Source organism: Pistacia vera, unplaced genomic scaffold (assembly GCF_008641045.1).
Source record: "Pistacia vera cultivar Batoury unplaced genomic scaffold, PisVer_v2 Contig471, whole genome shotgun sequence".
Taxonomy (NCBI): Eukaryota; Viridiplantae; Streptophyta; class Magnoliopsida; order Sapindales; family Anacardiaceae; genus Pistacia; species Pistacia vera.
Window position 1 is genome coordinate 395,317 of NW_022196303.1, and position 9,028 is coordinate 404,344.

General features: G+C 38.5%; 1 non-coding gene across 1 annotated transcript; it reads left to right on the forward strand.

Annotated features, from left to right (window-relative positions):
* Nucleotides 1-5,429: 5,429 nt before the first annotated feature.
* Nucleotides 5,430-5,502, forward strand: TRNAN-GUU. Its single transcript has one exon. It is a non-coding gene; the product is annotated as a tRNA-Asn (tRNA).
* The last annotated feature ends 3,526 nt before the right edge of the window (nt 5,503-9,028 follow it).

Sequence of the window (9,028 nt, forward strand, 5' to 3'; positions counted from 1 at the left end):
TGTCCCGATTGCTCTGAAAACTGTATTAATTCATCAAACTAAGCAAAATTGTGATCTATTATTCAGTATTTGCCGGCTTTATGACTGAGACTGCCTGGTAAATTTCTTGGCAGTGTTGTACTCACTACTCACTAGTTTACAAGAAGATGGTAGTTGAGTGACAGAGTGAGTTTGAAATCCTATGCATGTTGGGTAGCTTTATTCAATCCATCTTATTCTTAGTGAAGTAATTGTACTTCATAAAGAGCATGTTGTAAATTTAAAATAATAATAATTTGATTTATAACAAATGATATGAAAATAACAATTATTAAAGTTTTATATTTTAAAGATTGAGAAAATGTTTGTTGTATATAACAAATGATATTTAAGAAAAGAAAACATGATAATGAGATCATTTTTTTTTTGTAAATATATGTATTTGAAGGGATGTTATTTATTTTATTTATTCGAAGGGGTGTGTTTGTTTTAGTATTTTTGAAATATTATTGGTAGATAAAGTTGGGTGATTATTACGAGGTAAAATTTAAAAATTAGTAAAAAAACCCCTTAGGTTTACTAATTTAACTAAACACGCTAATATATAATTTTTTTGTAAAATGAAAAAAACACCCTCACCCACCCACAGTGCCAGATTCCGGCCACCACCGTCGAAATCTGGTCGGAATCTGGCATTACGACGAACGACTGGTCGGATCTGGCCGGTCGTGCGTCGATCTGGCCTTTTCTGGCTAGATCCAACACAGATCTAGCCAGAAAAGATTAGATCTGGCCGTCGACGACAAGAAAATGTCAAATCGGTGCATTATTGACTAGTTTCGGCTGGTAGTATGCCGTTGTGACAGATTTCGACCACCACTGAAGGTGGTTGCCCGAATCTGACAACTATGGGTGGGCGAGGCTGTCTTTGTTAATTTATAAATTTTTTTTGTTGGGGGTGTTTTTGTCAATTAACAAACCTAGGGGGTTTTAAATAGTTTCTTAATTTATGATAAGATTTTGAAAATAGAGAAACAAACGTGCATTTGCATTTGGAATAGGGATAGAATAGTGATAAATAATGAAACAAACGAACTCTTAATTATTTATTTTTATAGCAGAATTATTGGCGATACCCGCGTATGTTTAAAAATCTCTATCTTATTGTATAACTATAAATTCAATAATTTATATATGATGTATTATGTGTAGTATTTCTCATCCTATAATCATATATGTTGTGTAGTCTTTTGGACAACCAGGTTCGTGCCGTTTGTCCTCTACACCGTGTTCGGATCTAATGGTTAGGCTCACCCCACTTGTTGCCCACACAGTAGATGACTTCACCAGCAAGCTCATTAGTATTAAGCATGGGTGTTTATACTCAAGCATGGGGAGGCCTGATTTAGATTTGGATTACAGGAGATTATGCATGTAATCCACTCCGTAACAACAACTCTTAACCACTGCTAGGTATAAAAGGGAGAGAAAACCTCCGTTTTGGAGAATCTATTATTCACACAGAGAACAAGAAACTGACTTAGAGAGAGTTTAACCTTGGTTTTACGTATTTTTCCTTATTCATGTGGCTTTATTTGTTATGTTCTCTTTCTCGCTATCTCTTAACAAATTTTTGTATCTTTGGAGTTAAAGAATTGCCTTCTACTTTTGATGGTTTCTTTTTGGTTAGTACTAACATGGATTTCATTCTTCATTTACTTATGTTTAATAAGTTTGATTAAAAGTGCTCTGTTTCCAGCTTTCTTCATTTGCAGCAGCCTCTTGTACTAAGTGCAGTTCTCTGTTGTTCTGTTAACTAAATTTATTTGGTATTTTGAGCTGTTTTTAACAAGATGGTACTTGGGTAAGCTTTATTCAAGAAAATTCAAGGCTGTGTTTGCCTATATATTTTTATCATATTCTGGATCCTATTCTTAAATAATATTGGCACATTATTCCAGAAATTACCTATTTTTTAATTACTTTTAAACCCATAAGGTTATAATTTCACTAAATACCCCCTAAAAAAAAGTTTAAAAATTAACAAAAACACCCCCATCAACCCAACTTGTCAGATTCCGGCAACCACCGTCGGTGATAGCAGAATCTGTACAATGGCCTAACTTACGACCAGAAATGGCCGAAAGTTCACCGATGTGGCCTTTTCCGGCCAGATCCACCACGGATCTGGCGTCGTTGATGGTCAACAACGGTCAAATCTTGGCCGTCGCTGACGAACAAAGATGGCCGTCGTTTGGCTTTTTCCGGCCGTCCTACCATGGATCTGGCGGAAAATGCCATAACGACGTGTTACGGCACAGATCCGACGGTATGTGCCGTAACGAAATTTTTTGGTCGGTTCTGACAATGGTGGCCAGAATCTGGCACTGCAGGTGGTGGGGGTGTTTTTGTCATTTATATGTAGGGTCTTTAATTAAATTAGTAAAACTAAGGGCTTTTCACAAATTTTTAAAATTTACCTTGTAATACTCTCGTCCAATAACCCAATATCATCTCTAAAATCCTATCTAAAATATTAAACCAAACACACCCTAAAGTGAACACGTATAATGTTCCTCCGATTTGTAATTGAATACTTATTTACATGTAGGACTGTGACGGCAAAATCTGCTATCAGCACAGAATTCATTCTTTTGTGGGTTGGCGAAGAGTTGTCCTTTTGTGATCATATCTCTTAATAAGCATTTAATAAATGCCTTTTTGTCCTCTTTTGGCTTTTAATCACCAACCTCTACCATGTCTTAGCCACTCTGGTTGGCAAGTGTTACTTTCTTTGAATAGGAAATGCTGTCTTACTGTTCTTACCGGACCCATAGAATAATGGACAAGTTCCTGGGCCGTCTTCATATGTGGCCTAGATACATTTAATGGGCGACTCTGCCCAGCTTGGGTACCAAGCTAGATCATATTTTATGAATATTAAAATCGAGACAAACATTAATTTTCAGGATTTTGCTTGGCTTCCGCGAGAGGATGATCTTGTCATGTGAAAGTTTGACCTTTGAATTGCACTATCCATTAAATTCAACCCTTCTCGTCTTTTCATTACCATCTCTTTCTTTTTTCTGTGTCCTCGTTCTCAAAGTCAACATTCACAGTTTTTGTCTCCGATGGACACAACCATCCCGATGGTCCAGTCTCCAGACCCCTTTCGCCTCGATCGCAGAACATCTCCCCACGCGAATTGATACGCTTCGTTTTCGCGCGTTTGTAATTCATTCGCTCCTCAATTCCTCCTCACAACCTCTTTCTCCACACGTGGGCCTTAAAATTTCCATCCATCACCTCAGGCCGTCGCGGACACTTGGTTCTCGCGAGTTCACTTTTTATGCGATCAATCGCCTTCCCAGTAGCTCAAATCTGCACCAAATTACGTATACATGTTTGGTCAAAAGCGAAGAGTTGAACTCTGGCAAAGTTCGATTAGAGGATCCGTTATCTGACGTCGTTGGAAACTTGTCCAACAAAGTACCCGAGTCTGAAAGGTTACCGCAGTCTTTGAACTTGTCGGATTATCGGGTCAAGGAAGTAGCTAAAGCCTATAGACTTGAAAAAGTTTATCAAGGTAAAGGTATACTAGAAGGAAGCCTGGTTTTCAGAAAGGCGGTTGTGGTCTTTGCCGTGAGAGAGTGATGATGGGTTCGCCGTTATGACGATATTTCAAGGGATTGCGCTGGTGTGGAGAAATGTAGACAAGAAATGGACTAGAATAGACAGGGTTATGATTATTTTGTTGATATAATTTATCATGATGAAAAGTTCTTTGCTTTGATGTCTGGTGTGATGTAACTGTGGACTCTAAGTCTATGACGGTTTCTCCGGTTGCTGGTCCACTGCAGATTGAAAGTGTATGGGTTTGGTCGTACTTAATAAAGTCCTCCCAGGATTTGTTTTGATTATAAGAGCTGGCCGTCCAAATTGATCCAATTGAATTCAAGGTTTATAAGCTTGACGAAGAGAAACGTGAATGGGTTGAGGTGATCGATGGGTTGGAGGATTCAGTGTTTTTTGTTGGTGATGAGCTTCATTCTCTCTTTCTGTGAAGAGTTCCCAGGATGTAAAGGGAATTGTGTTATTTCAAAGGCGGTCCCTTTGAAGTTAGATTGTCACCTGGAACGATGGTGGGATTATTGACTTGAAGGATGGAACAGTTGGAGTCTCTCTGCTTTTCCAGGCTATTTTAACATCTTTTGGCAGACCAACTTGGGTGGAGAAGTGATTCACCTTGTCTCCCTGCCGAATTGTTTAACTGTTGCTTAAAATTTAATCCAAACGTAAGGAGCACCTTGTCCCCTGCCGAATGTTTCAACTGTTGCTTAAAATTTAATTCCAAACGTAAGGAGCACCTTGTCTCAGTCTTATGTGTAATGTTTTGTTATATCTCGGTTGCTCTGGAAAGTGTATTAATTTATCAGGCTAAGCAAACTTGTGATCTATTATTCGGTTCTTTTCGGCTTGATTACTGAGATTGCATGGTGAATTTCTGGCAATTTGGAAATTTTTGACACTGTTTTTGAACTTTTGATTATATGGGATTAGGTTTCCGAACTTCATATCTTTTGTTTTTCTCTGGTAAGTTTATTGGTTTAATTGTCTGGACTTTCAGGACATCCATCCTCACAGAAAAGAGGCTTGAACAATGGTTCCGTCATGATATGGTGTATTACAATTTAAAATCTTCTGGACGCCACGCCCACCGACCTGGGTGCTGCCTTGTGGTCACTTGAAAGGATGGAATAGTTGGAGGTCTCTCTGTTTTTCCAGGCTATTCTAACATCTTTTTGCCTAGACCAATTTGGCTAGAGTAGTAATTCAGCTTGTCTCCATGCGGAATCAGTGCAACTGTTGCTTTATATGTAATGCTCTGTATCTCGATTGCTCTGAAAAGAGTATTAATTTATCAAGCTAAGCAAATGTGATCTATTATTCAGTTCTTGCCTGCTTGAATGACTGCAATTCCATGTTGAATTTTGGCAATGTTGTACTCACCTAGTTTCGAAATTTTTGACAGAGCGCTGTCTCGAGGCAAATTCATACCCTCCAATGACTTGAACACATTGATCTGTATTTCTTTTGATGACTTGAACACATTGATCTGCATCTCGATTGCTTTGAAAAGTAAATTAATTCTATGTTTGCTGTGAATTGATTTATCCCTGGCCATTTTATTGTAGTATGCAGAAAGAATAGGGCCATGTAACTTTGTTAGCTGTTTGGTTTGGCCTAAAATTTTGCATTTGCTTGCAATTATGGTAGCATAAATTTGATTTGCTCTATTACAAATGATTTGAATCATTTCAGGTCAGCTGTTTGCTGATGGTCCTTTTTGTATGAACATGAAATCTTCAAAATCTTATTGAAGATGTTTGTGTATGAGAATCCGGCAAGTTAAAGAATTAAAAAATTAAAGTATGCAAGTGTGCAAGAATGCTGAATAGCTCAGTTGGTTAGAGCGTGTGGCTGTTAACCACAAGGTCGGAGGTTCAAGCCCTCCTTCTAGCGTTAACATTTTTGAAAATTAATTATTTGCCCTCCCTTTTGTGTTTTGAAAATAGTAGTTGTTTGGACCAATACGGAACTTTTTTGGCTCCACTACGTAAATCCTCCCTTAAGTTTAATGGATTGATAAGTGGATAATTTAGTATTATTTACAACTCATATTAACGTAAATTTTAGTATTATTTATAACTTTATCAACCTAAAATTTAACGGTTATTAACAGTCCATAATGATGGGTTTTTTTTTTTGTTATTTTAGAGATTTTTTTTTATTAATCAATATCATTGATGTCATTAACTCTATTTTATTTAGTTAACCATGTTTTCACCCGGTATATAAGATACTTGAGATTTGTTATTTGTGGAGGTTCAATGTTACTCTGCGTTTATGATCGATTGTATTTTAGAACCAAGAATTAGTATGTATTCTTTGATGTTTGCTGTTCAAACATACAGGCATCAATTATTATGGCTGAAAACGGGGCTTTACAGATTCATCTAAGCAATTGATTTTAATCCTGGAGCTACCAGTAACACGAGTAAAAGGCTAATCTGCCTGCAATAATCAAAGATCATATAAAAATCCCTTTCTTAAAATTATCCAACAAATTACCAAAGTCTTGAACTTGCAAAGGGTGAAATGGATTTGGCAGGGTTTGGTTTATCCGTGACAATCTTACATGATTTGTTACAGGTTAGTTGAAGTATTTTTGTTAGCACGCATCCAGTGACCGATGAATCTGTTGTCGGAATAAGCGTAAGCGCTGCTTTGTTCCAACCTTCTCGCCTAGAAGCTAGAAGGAATCAGTCTTAAAGGGGGGCGAAGTGACGATGAAAATCCTTTTTGAGTGAGCTAGTAATAAGCTGGGAAGTCCAATCCATAAAGGCGAGGAAAAACTAGTTTGAAAGTAGTCCTCCTTGAAGTCCTTTTAATTAATGTTGTAAGGAGAAATGCAATCTCTGAATCTCTTACATCCCGCCTAGTGCCTTTTTGAATCGAGGGGGCGAAGCTTAATCAATCTATCAATCTATCAAGTAGGAGTTCTAAGGGCATAATCTAGAAAAATGCCTTTCCTGGGGTTTTAGAAGGAGTTCCTTTTTGGATTTTTTTAAGTAGTTGATTATTCTTCTATATCTTATATCCGCTTTATTATCTACTTTCTCTCGGGCCAGTCTAAAAGCCCATCAAATTACAGTCCGCCTTCCCTTCCCTCAGAGCTAAATCGACTGGGATCTTAGCAGCATCGCTTATTCCTCCAACGGCTTCTTCTTAAATAGAAATAGCATCGGAGTCGTTCACAAGAACTGACTATTCTCTTTCGAAACCTACAATGAAGTTACCCATTTTAGTTTAGCAATAGCATCTCTTGCTTCTTGCTTTTTTACCATTTTAGACGGGTATTATAACACATTATGCGATCAACTAGGGTACTAGCTCTTTGAGAAATTTCGTAATTGTTAGTGTGAGATTTCCAATTACTGAAATTTCGGAATCTGGATAGAAGCTGGATGGTAAAGTTGATTAGCAGGAGCTGACAGTGCTATGATTTTTGAAGAAAAGAATCCTGATGATGCTGCAGGGGAGACGACCACACCAAACTTACAGTCCAGTCGATGAAAAATAGGAACCCAAGTCAAGCACCAAGTGAACCTTAAAGTTACCTGCTCCTCAAAAAATCCAATCTCGGCCGTGAAGTCTCTGAAACCGAAGGTCTCTTTACTAGTAAAGAAATTGTATGGTATAGGATGTGTTATTGACCTCCTCTGCGTCAAAGCTTGCATAACTGTTTCTTTACTAGTGTTATAAAATAATTTGGAGATGAGAGTCACATATCTGGAATTTGGAGAGCAAATTTGCTCATGGTAACTTCCAGGGAGTGCTTAAGCTTGGAGATGATGCTATATTCCACTTTCTTGGGCAATGTTGAATCTTAATCTTGTATGGCTGGAAGTGCTTGAACTCTTCCACCGCAATATGTGAAATTATGGGAGCTTTGATTGTAAACGCTAAAATTCACAATTGAATTTGTGAGGACATAATCTTGTGGGGTGAGCCACTAACAACCTTGATGGACTTGTAAAGGATATTTTTGCGACTAGGGGGGAGCTTTAGCGATGTAGGGAAGTTGAAGTAGGTGGTGGATTTGATAACACGGGAACTGGAACTTAAGGGTGATTTCTGAATGGCCATCGAGAAGGTCAACCCCTGTTTATATAGTGAACCCCCGAGGTTAGAATCCTAATAAGACTTTGAGTCCTACTTGGTAGGTGAGCTCTTTTTTCAGAAAGAGAATGAATTTTCTACCTTTATCAATTTAGGCTTTCCTTTTGAGTAAGATCTGAAATCTTGTTAAAAGAGGAATTTGAATAGGATTCTGATCCTTGTTATGGACTGCTATGGGCGAATGGGCAAGGCCCAGTTCATCTTAACTCAAGGATGACCCAACTCATAGAGCAGACAGTTCCCAAGGTATTCTAAGCGTGGGCTCAATTGGGGTTGAGCCGAGACTCTAGGTCATCACATATTTATGATGTTATTGGTCCTCGTCAAGTCCAATACGATTTTTGGCCCATATAGTTTGTCCTTCACTCTCTAAGATAAAGGGTATTTAGCTTAGAGAGTAGATTCTATTATTTGTATTCGGGATACGGACAAGTCATTGCTCGTGAGAGGAGGACTTGACCGTTAAGGGTGCCCTTGGGGCAAGGTTAGTTCGGCTCAATCTCAATGCTCGAGCCGAACAGATTGGAGATCATTGGGATCGTATCTGAGGTGATTTCGAAGAATCATGTTTGGTGCTTACCTGGTTCGACGGTATTTAGCTGGATGGTCACATCGACTGAGTCGACCAGGATGTGGCTTATTTTGACTCCAACGAGCGATGTCGCTCGGCACTACTTGGGCAGCGGACTTAACTTGAGTCACAGAGATAGAGAACGAGGGAGCGATGACACAACTCGGCGATCGTCTCCTTGTGGTGGTTTCGGTCGACATGATTAAAGATCGGTACCGTTTTGAAATGTGAGTTGTGAACCAATTATTAGGAGCTCAGCTAACCAAAGGTGTAATTAGCTTCTCTGAATTTGATCAGGTGAGAAGCTAATCTTCTCGAGGCGCTTTGCTTGGCATAACCGAGTCGTGCTGAACAAGCTTTATGGGCGAATTCTCGAACACAGTAGCGAAATGTACGTGTCCTATTTCCTATGATCCGTACGTGCTATGGGCAAGGCGGGAAAATGAAAAGACTCCCCCTTTTTGCTACCAATGATGTTCTGCCACCTGTCGTATGCAGACTGAACCCTTTAAGTGTTTCGTCTCCTTCGTTTTTTTGAACTTAGCTTTTCCATTTTGTTTTGAGAGAGAAAGAATGTCGGCGAGCTTGTGTTTCGAAAAAAAACCATTTTCTAATTGCCTATCATAGTAAATCTCTGCATTTTTTGCTTGTTTTCTTTGTTTTTTCCTGTTTCCTTCATGTTTTTGGTAAAACCGAGCATTTTGGAGATGTTCTGAAAAGGTTTTGGGGTTTTAC